Source organism: Bidens hawaiensis, unplaced genomic scaffold (assembly GCF_021521415.1).
Source record: "Bidens hawaiensis isolate Kalapana, Puna unplaced genomic scaffold, B.hawaiensis_p1.1 tig00029123_1, whole genome shotgun sequence".
Lineage (NCBI taxonomy): Eukaryota > Viridiplantae > Streptophyta > Magnoliopsida > Asterales > Asteraceae > Bidens > Bidens hawaiensis.
The window spans coordinates 172,595-186,954 of record NW_027494805.1 but is presented as its reverse complement, the minus strand read 5'-3'; positions in this window follow the sequence as shown (position 1 = coordinate 186,954).

Here is a 14,360-nt window from a genome sequence, read left to right as displayed (position 1 = left end):
GGTAAGGATTTTTTTTATTAAATGTTACTATATATGATTAGCTCTCAAATTACATCAATTGCTTCTCAAGTAAAACTCAAAAGTTTAATTTATGTCATTATGAGACTCACATACAATTTCATTTTAATATGTATGTGTTTTTTATTTTTATACTATTTTTATGATGGTTAGGCTTAAACCTTAATGTGTCTATTTTGCTATTATATGGCTTATTGAACTAAAGTTCAACATTTTGAATGTGTTCACGTGATGTGATAATAATTTAATTCTATCGAATTATTTGAAATTGATAATGAGGATAATCTAGGATTTAAGTTTTCATTTCATATCATTTGTATACCCTTTATGCGTGTAAATGAACTGAAGGAACATAAGCGAGACATACTCGTGTTTGTTTGTGTAAAAATCGTCTTCGATCAATTTAACGTAGCCTTTATTTATCATTTTTATTTCTGGTTTATTATAGGTGTGTAGGGAAAAGCATAAGCAACCACGGATATGGGAGGATGTTAATCATGTGAAGGGGTGAGTTTTTATAATTAGGGCTGCTTAAAGAGCAAGCCGAGCTAGCTTTAGCTTGAGCTCGGGCTTGAAGTTAAACAAGCCGGCTCAACTAGCTTTGGTTTATTCTTGCTTTTGTAACTTCATATTAGTAACCGTAAAGGTTGTTTATATTTGGGTGTATTTTGATATGGTAATTTATTTATTGCAGGTTAATATCTGAAATAGGGCGTGCTTGATCCCTGCTTTAACTGTTACTAGGTATGGATATTGTTTTCTTTTATTATAAGCCTAATATGAAACCAATACATTTTCTGTTAAAGAATTGTTTGATGATTTAAAACATCTTTTGAGAATATTATTTCAAACCGAATGTAACCTTGTTTTTTTATTTTTTCTTTAAAATTTATGCAAGTGATAACTTTTGTTGTTTGCTAATGGTGACGAGGTGCACACTCAAGCTTTGAAGTTACATGCTTGAAGAGAACTTGCACATGAAGAAGGTATACTTGCTTTCTAAATGCCAAATAAAGATACGTGAAAAGTATATTTAGGTATGTATGAGCTTCAGTATAATGTCATTCGAACAATTGGTAAATTTGAATGACCAAAATGCCCTTGTTTTTACACTTGCAGGCAATAGGAACAGAGGAAGACGGGATGGATCATAGTCACATAATTCGCTAGGCAGGCCACGATTTTTGTATTGGATCGTTTTGTACCGAAACGAAATCGCTAGCGTTCCAAATCGCTGTTAAATTGCGAATTCAATTGGTTGGTTTGTCGTTCCAAATCGATGGAGAAATCGATTTCAATTGACATGATTCTTCGTTCTAAATCGATGGAGAAATCGATTTCAGTTGCAGGTTCTTCGTTCTCCACTTCTCCTATTGTCGATAATATCAATTTAATAGATCCTATAATTTTGGGTGGCAGTTTAAGAAACTCCTATATTCATGTTTTCAGTAGTTATTGGCTTCAAAATCAATTAGGCCGATATTTTTTATGTGGAAACTTCTATATTTATACATTTATTTATTAAATTAGAGCAATTTATATTTCAATTTTGTTATGAATTAGAATTTGGATTTTGAAATTTGGTAAACTTTATTTATGCTATGTTAAATTAAAATAGGTATGTTCTTTGGTAATTTTTATTTTATGTTATAGTAAATTTAATTAGTTACATTATATTTTAAATTGAGAACATTGAACCGAATTCTATGGTACACGTACCGAACTGTACCGGTTCGTACCGAAATGAGCCTACCCCCTACGTACCGAATACGCTTCCACTAGCGAATTGCGTTCCCGTTCCCGTTCCTCGTTCCCGTACCGGAGAGAACCGCGATCCATGTGACTATGGGATGGATTCCGTGGTCCATATATTACTTTCTATAGTAGTAAAAGGAAGTTTTCTTCTCAATATTCAATAATGTTCATTTATGATAATTACACTGTTTGTATTTTTATTTTTTGGTTGTAGTTTGTTTTGGGGAGTTGTATGTTGGAAAAGGAAGGCTGAAAAAGCATTACAATAAGTGAACAACAGTAAGTAATTTTAACTTCAAAGCTTTCAAATGTGACATTAACCGAATCGTTGAAGATAGGCATATAAACGTACCAATAGGTTCAGTCTCCAAGTAACAAACTGGTACACGGACCGCTTGGTTGGGTCAGTTTGCAAACGGGTTTGGGTCAACCCAATTTTAGTGTGTTTTTGGGACAGACCTTGAACTACCAAGGTATCGAGGACGAAAACTCTTGCATTGCCCTTCTTGGCTTGACCGCTTCCACTCGCACCACCAGTCTCGGGTTTGTTCTTAGGTCACTCAAAGTTTAAATGTCCCATTTCCTTGCAATTGTAGCAAGTCATCGTTTTTTTCCAGCAGTCGGCCGTTGTGTGGCTGGGTTTGTGACACGAATCACAAACAGTAGTGGTTGAAGACGGAGTATAACGACATTGACCTTTGTGATGCTTTTTGCACGTTTTACAGAACGGGGCATTAGGATTGAATCCAGTTCGGTTCTGGTTTATGCATTTGTCCTTGAATCGAACGCTTCCTCCAGTTCTATTTTGGTCGTTGGTTGACACGACCTTCTTGTCTTCCTCCTTATTGCGTACAAGGCCGCCCATGAGATAACCAACTAACTCCATTGCAGAGTCGGAAGTTTGAGGGAGATGAGATCGTACCATATCGCGGATTTCCCACGGTAGTCCCCAAATGTATCGGGTGACTTTGCTGGACTCCGGGTTAACCGGATGAGGAATGAGTCGGCAGTACTCGTGGAACTTGGTATTGTATTCACGGAGGTTAGTTCCTATGACCTTATGATTGAGAAATTTGGTTTGGATCTGGTCAGTTTCATGCATATGGCAGAATTTCGCCATCATCATCTCTTTGAATTCTTCCCATGATAGATTGTACAACATTTGTCGACCTTTTCTTAAAATTAGTGTATTCCACCCATCTAATTCTTCTCCCTTGAACATTTGGGCAGAGTACTGTATCTTCTCTTGATCTAAACACTTGCTTATGATTACAACTGACTCCATCTCCTCGAGCCATCTAACAGTCGCAATGGCGCCTTTGTCGCCGTAGAACTCTTTTGGTCCAAAATACTTAAAGTTTTTGAACGAACAACCATCTATCTTTAGTTTCTTAAACTTTTGTCTAACTTCACCATCAGCATTGGACTCATGAACACTCTCTTCAACATGAGAAGGTTTCGGACGGGATTTGACGGATTTACGAGATGGTTCAATAGATTGGGAGTGCCTAGATTGCCTAGATTGAGATCTAGCTTCAGATTCATCCATAACAGCTTCTTTTATCATTTTCTGGATTTGATTCATATATTTTTCGGGTATTCTTTCTTCTTGTTCTTTCTGTTGTTCAATTTTTTTTTCTTTCCTTTTGTCTGCTTCTTTTCGAGAAGCTTCAATGTTATTACTTTGTTGTGACATTGTTCTTTTTCTTTTTCAACCTTTTCTTTTTAGCTGATATTTAAACAATAGCCCTTTCTTAAAGACACATTTTTATTTATCACACACACACACACATATATATATATATCATAAAATGATGATATATATATTATTACAAACATATATATATATATATATATATATATATATATATATATCGTTACTCGATATATATAACCCTATCCTTACGCTTTAGAGCGTTCAACGTTCTTTATTACATCACACGATTACAATACAGACACATATTACAACAACACAACACATTAGCATCCCTATTCGATTCGTCATGGGTTCTTAGTCCTTTAGGTATTTCTTCACCACTTTGGCCAATTTGTTACATTTCTTAAGAAGCTTATCTTCTATGTAACAACGTGAAAATTTTGAGTTCAAAATGTCAATTTTCCAAAGTCTAGGGACTGAAATGGGCAAATTCCAAAGTTGGGGGTTAAAAATAAAAATTCTGTTTTCTTGACCCATAGCGGTACGCGCCCGGGTCAAAAGAAACACCCATCGCGGTACGCGATGGGGTGTCTGACAAGGTGTGACACGTGGAACATGGTGGTAACGTCTGCCGCAACGTGGCAACACTACCGCCACGTGTCGCCACGTGGAGCGGCGCATGCCACGTGTCAACATGTGGCAGGTCTAATATGTGACTGGCCAGGCCTACGTCGCGGTACGCGACGGTTCAGCCAAAGGATCCAAATTTTTGCCTATAAATAGCGACCATGGGCATCTCAAATCTGCACACCAAATTTGCTCTCATATCTCACTACTCTCTCTCTAGCCATACCTCGATAAACGTGCCATATTTCATCGTAAAGCGTGCCCCGAACCTTCATTTTTGTACCAACGTTTCCTTGAATTTCGTGACACCCTCCACCCACATACGATCAAAGGTGTTGTTGTGATGGCAAAGAATCTCGTAAAGCGTGTCGACGAGTGTTGAAGTTTGACGTTATTATTTGACGATCGAGTAAGAAGCGGCGTTGGAGTGCTGCTCGAGTCCCTAGGGTTTCTATACGCCATTAAGGTTAGGCGTAATAACGAATTCAATATAATTTAATATTATATTAAAGGCTTAAGACTTAAGTCGAGGTTATACTCGATACCCCGATAAAAGAAAAGAAAACATAACAAAGAAAGGAATGAAAGAATGAATATTGAATGTTTTGGTTACATATATATGTGTAAGTATATATGATTATATTCTTTGTTATGAATATGTTATTTAATGAATAATGAGTATTCTTAAATAATAAAAGAAAATGATTACGTTTCTTGGAGAAAAAGAAACGTCGGGTTTTTAAATATAAACTAAAGGTTTATAACTTACTTGTAAACTAAAGGTTTTCAAGTAAACAAGAATTGAACTAAAAGTTCAATCGAGGATTGAGATATAAAATAAGACTAAAGGTCTTAAGTCGGATCGTGTATCCGACTAACAAATATTTATACTCGTACTATAGGTGCGAGATGAAGAAGGGAAAGACCCTTGGACGGTGAGTGAAGCCGATCCTAAAGTGATAAGGTGAATATGCCCCCAAACTTTTACTTAATTTAAAATGAGTCAACTTGTTTTATGAAATTGTTTACAAGGAACTATGTGTTCCTAAAACCGTTATAAATAAAGGGTATGAACCTAGCCCTCAGGCTGTGGTATACGTATGTCTGGATCCTTACATAGGTGGTACTATGCGATGTATGGGCATGATCGCACCACCCTTGGTCGTAGGATGCTCTCCTGCAGGGAGTACGACGTTGTGTATATTTACGGGTACTTAACTAAGTCGAACGCTGCGGTGTTTGCTGAGGTGACCTAGAGTAGAGGCTCATATTTATAATGTGTTATTTGACTTTGTTATTCCTAAGCCACGTTGGGCTGAGACAGGCGTAGTCTCTAGGGGTAATAAAGTTAAAGATAAATTTTGGCGTCAGCATGTTCACCAGCATTCGTTGCTAACGTATTTTCTTACATTTTGCAGGTGAACAATGATAGCGCTTGGAATGATGAAGTGCTACTAATATCCGATGGATCGGATTCATTTTGTATAAGTTTAATATGGTGGTTTATAAACATAAACAAGTAATATTTTGTAAACAACTTAAACTGGTATTTTATAATTCCCGTCTTTGAATATATATATAAATTATACTTTTGATCCTTAAAGTTTTATAAGTCTTCCGCAAATTAACGCAACTCTAATTTACTTACAAATACGATACCAACTTATGGGTCGCAGTCCTAGGCCTAAGAAGGGGGTGTGACAGGTTGGTATCAGAGCCATCGATTTTAGCGAATTGGGTATCATAAAACAATACCCAAGCTTCGATCCAAGTATAGGAAATAATTGTTTGTGTTTTAGGGATAATATAGGCTGGTAACCTTTTCTTTCCCTCCACATTCTAAACCACCTAAAATGTAGATGTCGTTCAAAGCACATATAGCAAACTTTATACGCAAAGCTAAAGAAGCTGGAATTGCTGAATCCTATCCCGAGGATAACATGAGTGATGGATATTATAAAGCATATTTTGACCAAGATGTGGAACACGATTTGACCAAACCGGTGTACTACCCCGGAAGCCGACACTACCCGATAGATGTTCCCGAAAGTCCACAAAAACCAAGAGACGAACCACCAAGACACTCCAGCTATCACCCACCCACCAACCATACCAATGTATCAACCATCACAAGAACCACAAAACTATCCCACTGGATATTTCCCAAATACACACCCATCCTATACTTTCCTTTCAAACCGACCCATAAAAGAAGAACCACAAAGCCCATCCTCCGACTGGATGCAGTGCCACTCTGACCCACGAAGATGGTTAACTGGAAGCTCCACCATGAATGAAGTCAACTCACAACCCAACAATGGCGAAGGGCCGTCCCGCAAGCCCAAGATGAGGGTGATGATGCCCTACGAAAGTTTCAAGATGCCCCCAATGGAGAACGAAACTACACAACCTATGGAAGAAGATGAACCAGAAGAAGAGGAGGATCCCGAAGAAGAGGAGGACCCTGATGAAGAGGGGGACCTTGAAGAAGAAAATTAGGAAGAACCGAAAGAAGAGCATCCTGGAAACCCCAACGAGACATCAAGCTCAATGAATGGATCACTCACTTCCCGAAATCCAAGCTACGGTTCCGTCGACCCGTATGTTCAATATCTGGAGCAAATAAGGAACCAAGCTTTGTCAAGATTCCCGCCATTTCAAGGGAGAATTCCTTCGATTCAAGAACAAGCTGATGAAATTCGCGAGCAAAATCAAGCCGCCAAGACATATCTCTACCTTGCATCTGACCAGACTTACGTTCTGTATCCGGAGCCGAGAAACCACTATGAGATGGTGACACTGGGTTACCGTGACCCACCTCCGCAATACGGATACCCAAACGTAGTCCCGCAGTCATATGAGGAGCATTTGGATTGCGCTCTGCATTAGACCGATGACCGGAGAAAGAAGGTAGAAGAGGAAGGAAAGAAGAAGAAAAAGATTGGAGAAAAACTTCTTCACAAATGCAATAAGTTAACAAGGGTAGTGAAGAAGTTCCTGAAAGATTGAAGATGATGGGGAGAAGGGTTATGTGAAGACTGTGTGTAAAATAATCTTATGTGTTAAATGTTGTATAATAAAGAATGTTTGAAACGTTCTAATGTAATGATAAGACAAGTTATATATATATCGTTGGAACGATATATATTTAAGTATGTGTAATATATATATATATATATATATATATATATATATAATTGTATAATAAATAAAATGTATATTTAATGAAAGAACGTTGTTAAACTTTTCAGACTCAATTGAAAAAGATAAAAGAAAATGTCTGAACAAAGTAACAACAATGAAAATGCTCGTAAAGAAAAAGAAATAAAAGACAAGGGGAAAGGCCCCGAGAACGAGCGAGAGGAAGAAATTCCCGAAAAATACATGAATAAAATTCAAAAGATGATAAAAGATGCGGTTAGGGAGGAATCATTGAATAGATCTCACTCTAGACAATCTCTAAATTCTCAGTTTGTTAATCCTTCTAAACCTGTTAAATCCCGTCTTAATCCATCTCGAGTCGAAGAGAGTGTGCACGAGTCTAACGCCGATGGTGGAGTTAGACATGAGTTCAAGAAATTAAAAATCAATGGATGTTCTTTTAAGGACTTCAAGTACTATGGACCAAAAGAGTTCCATGGTGACAAATGAGCCATTTCAACCGTGAGGTGGCTTGAGGAGATGGAAACAATCGTAATTACTAGTAAGTGTTCCGATGTAGAGAAAATTCAGTATTCAGCCCTTATGTTCAAGGGTGAAGTGTTGGAATGCTCCGTTGATGAGCAAAGGGAGAGATGCAATGTATGGTTTGAGTTGGGATGAGTTTAAAGCTTTGTTAATGGAAAAGTTCTGTCTCATGCACGAGACTGACCAGATTCAAACGAAATTTCTTAATCTCAAGGTCGTTGGGACAAACCTCCGAGAATACAATACCAAATTCCATGAGTATTGTCGCCTTGTTCCCCAGCTGGTTAACCCTGAGTCCAACAAAGTCATGCGATATATTTGGGGACTTCCGCGGGAAATCCGCGACATGGTAAGGTCACACTTACCCCAAACCGCTGACTCTGCAATGGAGTTGGCCGGTTATTTGATGGGCGGCATGGTTCGTAACAAGGAAGAAGACAGGAAGGTTACGACAACATCAACTCAAGGAAGGACGAGCGGTGGAAATAATAGATTCAAAGGAAAAGGCGTGAACCAAAGCCGATTTAATTCAAACGTCACGCAATGCAAGATTTGTAGGAGGTATCACAACGGACGATGCAACTTCGCCCTGCCTCCAAAAGTTTGTGAATCATGCAATCGCACAGGTCACGATGTTGTTGATTGCTGGAAGAAGAAGATGACTTGCTACAATTGCAAGGAGATGGGCCATCTGAGTTTCGGGTGCCCAAAGAACAAACCCGCTGGTGGTGGTACGGGTGGAAGTGGCAAGGATAAAAAGGGAAACGCTCGAGTCTTCGTACTCGACACAAAAAGAGCCGCTGACGTGCCAGAAACCATAACCGGTACGTTTCTAGTCAACGACACCTATGCTAGAGTTTTATTTGATTCGGGTGCCAATCTAAGTTTTATAGATTATAATTTTTGTAATCTATTAAACGAACCATTAACAAAATTAGATAAAACTCTAAGCGTCGAGACTGCTAGCGGTGAAATCATTAAGATCTTTGAAGCCCTTGAAAAGGGAAAAATTCTTTTAGCTGGTTATTTGTTGCCTATCTGTTTGTTGCCCATGAGTCTGGCTGGTTTTGACATTGTACTTGGTATGGATTGGTTATCCATTAACCATGCCCATATCATCTGCAATAGCAAAAACAATGAACTTCAAGCCCCCGATAAACGAACGATTCGAATTGAAGGGGACAAAGATGCTGGCCAAGTTAGCATAATTTCTATGATTAGGGCTAACAAATGTTTAAATCAAGGATGCCTCGCATTCATGGCCTACGTCACAGAAGAGTCTAAGCCAAAAGAAATCAAAGACGTTCCTATCGTTTCTAACTTTTCTGATGTCTTTCATGATGAACTTCCTGGAATCCCTCCCAATCGTGAAGTAGAATTTAGGATTGATCTTGTTCCCGGTATTGCTCCAATCACCAAAGCTCCGTATCGCTTAGCGCCAACGGAAATGAAGAAGTTAAAGAAACAACTCGATGAATTACTGGAGAAGGGTTTCATTCGACCAAGTTCGTCGCCTTGGGGAGCGCCAATTTTGTTTGTCAAGAAGAATGATGGTTCCATGTGAATGTGTATTGATTATCGTGCGTTGAATAAAGTCACAATCAAGAATCGTTATCCACTCCCTCGTATCGATGATCTTTTCGACCAACTTCAAGGTGCTAGCTTTTTTTCTAAAATCGATCTTCGTTCTGGCTATCACCAACTCAAAGTTCAATCCGAAGAAATTCCAAAGACTGCTTTTCGAACAAGATATGGACATTATGAGTTCACGGTTATGCCGTTTGGACTTACTAATTCTCCGGCCGCGTTCATAGATATGATGAACCGTATTTTCAAGCCTTACGTAGACAAATTTGTTATCATATTCATCGACAACATACTTATTTATTCTAAGTCAAAGGCCGATCATGAAGTCCACCTTCGTACTTTGCTTGAAATTCTTAGAACCGAGAAGTTGTATGCCAAGTTATCGAAATGCGAGTTCTGGCCGGCTACTACCGTAGGTTCATCGAAAATTTTTCTCGTATCGCCGTTCCCTTAACTTCTTTAACTCGTAAAAACATCAAGTACGAATGGGGAGCGAAGCAACAAGAGGCGTTTGATATACTTAAACAAAAGCTCACCCAAGCACCTATCTTGGCTTTGCTAGAAGGTACCGAGGATTTCGTGGTCTTTAGTGACGCATCCCATTCTGGTTTGGGATGTGTACTAATACAACGCAAAAAGGTAATCGCTTACGCCTCTCGTCAACTTAAAGTACACGAAAAGAATTACACGACTCACGATCTAGAGTTAGGTGCCATAATCTTTGCACTTAAGATATGGAGGCACTATCTCTACGGAGTAAGATTTACCGTGTACACTGATCACAAAAGCTTGAAACACATCTTTGATCAAAAGGAGCTCAACATGCGCCAACGGCGATGGATGGAAACGCTCAACGACTATGATTGCGAGATTGTTTACCATGAAGGCAAGGCCAACGTTGTGGCCGATGCCTTAAGTCGCAAGGAACATGAGAAACCTAAAAGAGTCTGAGCGTTACGTTTAGAACTCCAAATTGATCTTTTCGAACAAATCAAATCCGCGCAAACTCAAGCGATCAACAAGAACCAAATCTCCGACGAAAAACGTAACGGCACCATTGACTCGCTAGTCAAAGGTGACGATGATATACTTAGACTTGGCAATAGGATTTGGGTACCAATCGTTGGAGGTTTGCGTGAGAAATTTTGAATGAAGCTCATAAGTCGAAATACATGATGCATCCCGGAAGTGATAAAATGTACCACAGTCTAAAGGCGAACTATTGGTGGAATGGAATGAAAATGGATGTCGCTTCGCATGTTGCGAAATGCTTAACTTGTTTGAAAGTTAAGGCTGAACACCAAAAGCCTACGGGATTGCTTCAGCAACCTGAACTTCCCGTATGGAAGTTGGAGTTAATTATTATGGACTTCATTACCCAACTCCCGAAGACGACTCGACAACACAATGCAATACGGGTAATTGTGGATCGTCTCACGAAATCCGCACACTTTATACCTATTAATGAGTCGTACTCTATGGATAGATTAGCACGTATCTATGTAAACACCATTGTTGCGTTACCTTGAGTACCGCTGTCTATAATTTTTGATCGAGACAGTCATTTTACGTCTCATTTCTGGAAAAGCTTCCAACAAGCTCTTGGTACGAAACTTAACCTTAGCACTGCCTATCATCCACAAACTGATGGGCAAAGCGAGAGGACGATTCAAATGTTGGAAGATATGCTCCGTGCTTGTGTGATCGATCTAGGTGGAAGTTGGGATGACCACTTACCCCTAATGGAATTTTCGTACAATAATAGTTATCACGCAAGTATTCAAACTGCACCATTCGAGGCGTTGTATGGAAGAAAGTGCAGAACGCCCCTATGTTGGTCTGAAACCGGAGACAATTAGTTATCTGGACCCGAGATAGTCCAAGAAGCCACCGACAAGATTCTTCAAATCCGAGAACGACTTAAGACAGCAGGTGATCGCCAAAAGAGTTATGCCGATGTCCGTCGTAAGCCGTTCGAATTTAATGTTGGTGACAAAGTTTTGTTGAAAGTCTCACCTTGGAAAGGCGTAGTTCGCTTCGGTAAGAAAGGAAAACTAAGTCCTCGATTCATTGGACCTTTTAAAGTACTTGAACGAATCGGCACTGTTGCATACCGATTGCGACTGCCTGAGGAAATGCAAGGGATACATGATGTATTCCATGTTTCGAATCTGCGTAAGTGTTTGACCGATGAATCGTTGGCTATGCCATTAAAAGACGTTGAAATAAATGAAAACTTAAAATTTGTAGAACGTCCAATTCAAATCGAAGATTCGAAAACTAAGAAATTAAAGAAAAGAACGTTGAAAATAGTGAAAGTAAAATGGGACTCGCGTAAAGGGTCCGAATATACTTGGGAACTCGAATCTAAAATGAGAAAGAAATACCCCCACTTGTTCTAGTAAAGCAATCTCGAGGACGAGATTTATTTCAAGGTGAGGAGGATGTAACAACGTGAAAATTTTGAGTTCAAAATGTCAATTTTCCAAAGTCTAGGGACTGAAATGGGCAAATTCCAAAGTTGGGGGTTAAAAATAAAAATTCTGTTTTCTTGACCCATAGCGGTACGCGCCCGGGTCAAAAGAAACACCCATCGCGGTACGCGATGGGGTGTCTGACAAGGTGTGACACGTGTTCCACGTGGCACACGGTGGCAACGTCTGTCGCCACGTGGCAACGCTGCCGCCACTTGTCGCCACGTGGAGCGGCGCCTGCCACGTGTCAACACGTGGCAGGTCTAATATGTGACTGGCCAGGCCTACGTCGCAGTACGCGACGGGCCAGCCATAGGATCCATCGCGGTACGCGATGGGATCCAAATTTTTGCCTATAAATAGCGACCATGGGCATCTCAAATCTGCACACCAAATTTGCTCTCACATCTCACTACTCTCTCTCTCTAGCCATACCTCGATAAAAATGCCATATTTCATCGTAAAGTGTGCTCCGAACGTTCATTTGTGTGCCAACGTTTCCTTGAATTTCGTGCCACCCTCCACCCACATACGATCAAAGGTGTTGTTATGATGGCAAAGAATCTCGTAAAGCGTGTCGACGAGTGTTGAAGTTTGACGTTATTATTTGACGATCGAGTAAGAAGCGGCGTTGGAGTGCTGCTCGAGTCACTAGGGTTTTTATACGCCATTAAGGTTAGGCGTAATAACGAATTCAATATAATTTAATATTATATTAAAGGCTTAAGACTTAAGTCGAGGTTATACTCGATACCTCGATAAAAGAAAAGAAAACATAACAAAGAAAGGAATGAAAGAACGAATATTGAATGTTTTGGTTACATATATATGTGTGTAAGTATATATGATTATATTCTTTGTTATGAATATGTTATTTAATGAATAATGAGTATTCTTAAATAATAAAAGAAAATGATTACGTTTATTGGAGAAGAAGAAACGTCGGGTTTTTAAATATAAACTAAAGGTTTATAACTTACTTTTAAACTAAAGGTTTTCAAGTAAACAAGAATTGAACTAAAGGTTCAATCGAGGATTGAAATATAAAATAAGACTAAAGGTTTTAAGCCAGATCGTGTATCCGACTAACAAATATTTATACTCGTACTATAGGTGCGAGATAAAGAAGGGAAAGACACTTGGACGGTGAGTGAAGCCGATCCTAAAGCGATAAGGTGAATACGCCCCCAAACTTTTACTTAATTTAAAATGAGTCAACTTATTTTATGAAATTGTTTACAAGGAACTATGTGTTCCTAAAACCGTTATAAATAAAGGGTATGAACCTAGCCCTCAGGCTGTGGTATACGTATGTCTGGATCCTTACATAGGTGGTACTATACGATGTATGGGCATGATCGCACCACCCTTGGTCGTAGGATGCTCTCCTGCAGGGAGTACGACCGTTGTGTATATGTACGGTACTTAACTAAGTGGAACGCTACGGTGTTTGCTGAGGTGACCTAGATTAGAGGCTCATATTTATAATGTGTTATTTGACTTTGTTATTCCTAAGCCACGTTGGGCCGAGACAGGCGTAGTCTCGAGGGGTAATAAAGTTAAAGAAATGTCTTTGCGTCAGCATGTTCACCAGCATTCGTTGCTGACGTATTTTCTTACATTTTGCAGGTGAACAATGATAGCGCTTGGAATGACGAAGTGCTACTAATATCCGATGGCTCGGATTCATTTTGTATAAGTTTAATATGGTGGTTTATAAACATAAACAAGTAATATTTTGTAAACAACTTAAACGGGTATTTTATAATTCCCGTCTTTGAATATATATATATATATATATATATATATATATATATATATATATATATAACTTACACTTTTGATCCTTAAAGTTTTATAAGTCTTCCGCAAATTAACGCAACTCTGATTTACTTACAAATACGATACCAACTTATGGGTCGCACTCCTAGGCCTAAGAAGGGGGTGTGACATTCTATCTTCTTCTTTTTCACCCTATCTATGGCTACCTTCTTCCTCAAGTCATCAATTTCATGTAGAGCCCTGTCGAGATGTTCTTCTTGGTATTGCGGGATCTCGTTCGGGTATCCATATCTTGGTGGTGGATCATGGTACCCCATCATTACTACGTCGTAGTGGTTATTTGGGTTCAGGTATGGTGATGATGTCACGTTAGACGGGTAGTTGAAGAATGCCTCAGCAGCCTCATTCTGTTCACGGATTTCATTCGCTTGATCTTCAATCGTCGGGATCTCGCCTTGGTATGGTGAAAACTTGATGACGATTTGTTCTTGAGTTCTTCGAGGTATTGCACATAAGGGTCCATGGAGCCATAACTTGGATTTTGGGGGGAGAACGGTTCCTCCATCGGTGTTGTCACTTTATTGGGGTTTTCTGGGTATTCTTCCTCAGGGTCTTCTTAAGATTCTTCTTCCGGATCCTATTCTTCATCAGGGTCCTCTTCCTCCATCAGTTGGGCAGTCTCCTTCACTATCGAGGGCATACGAAAACTTTCATACGGCATTACGACTCTCATCTTAGGCTTTCGGGAACGTCCTTCATAGTAGTTGGGACAA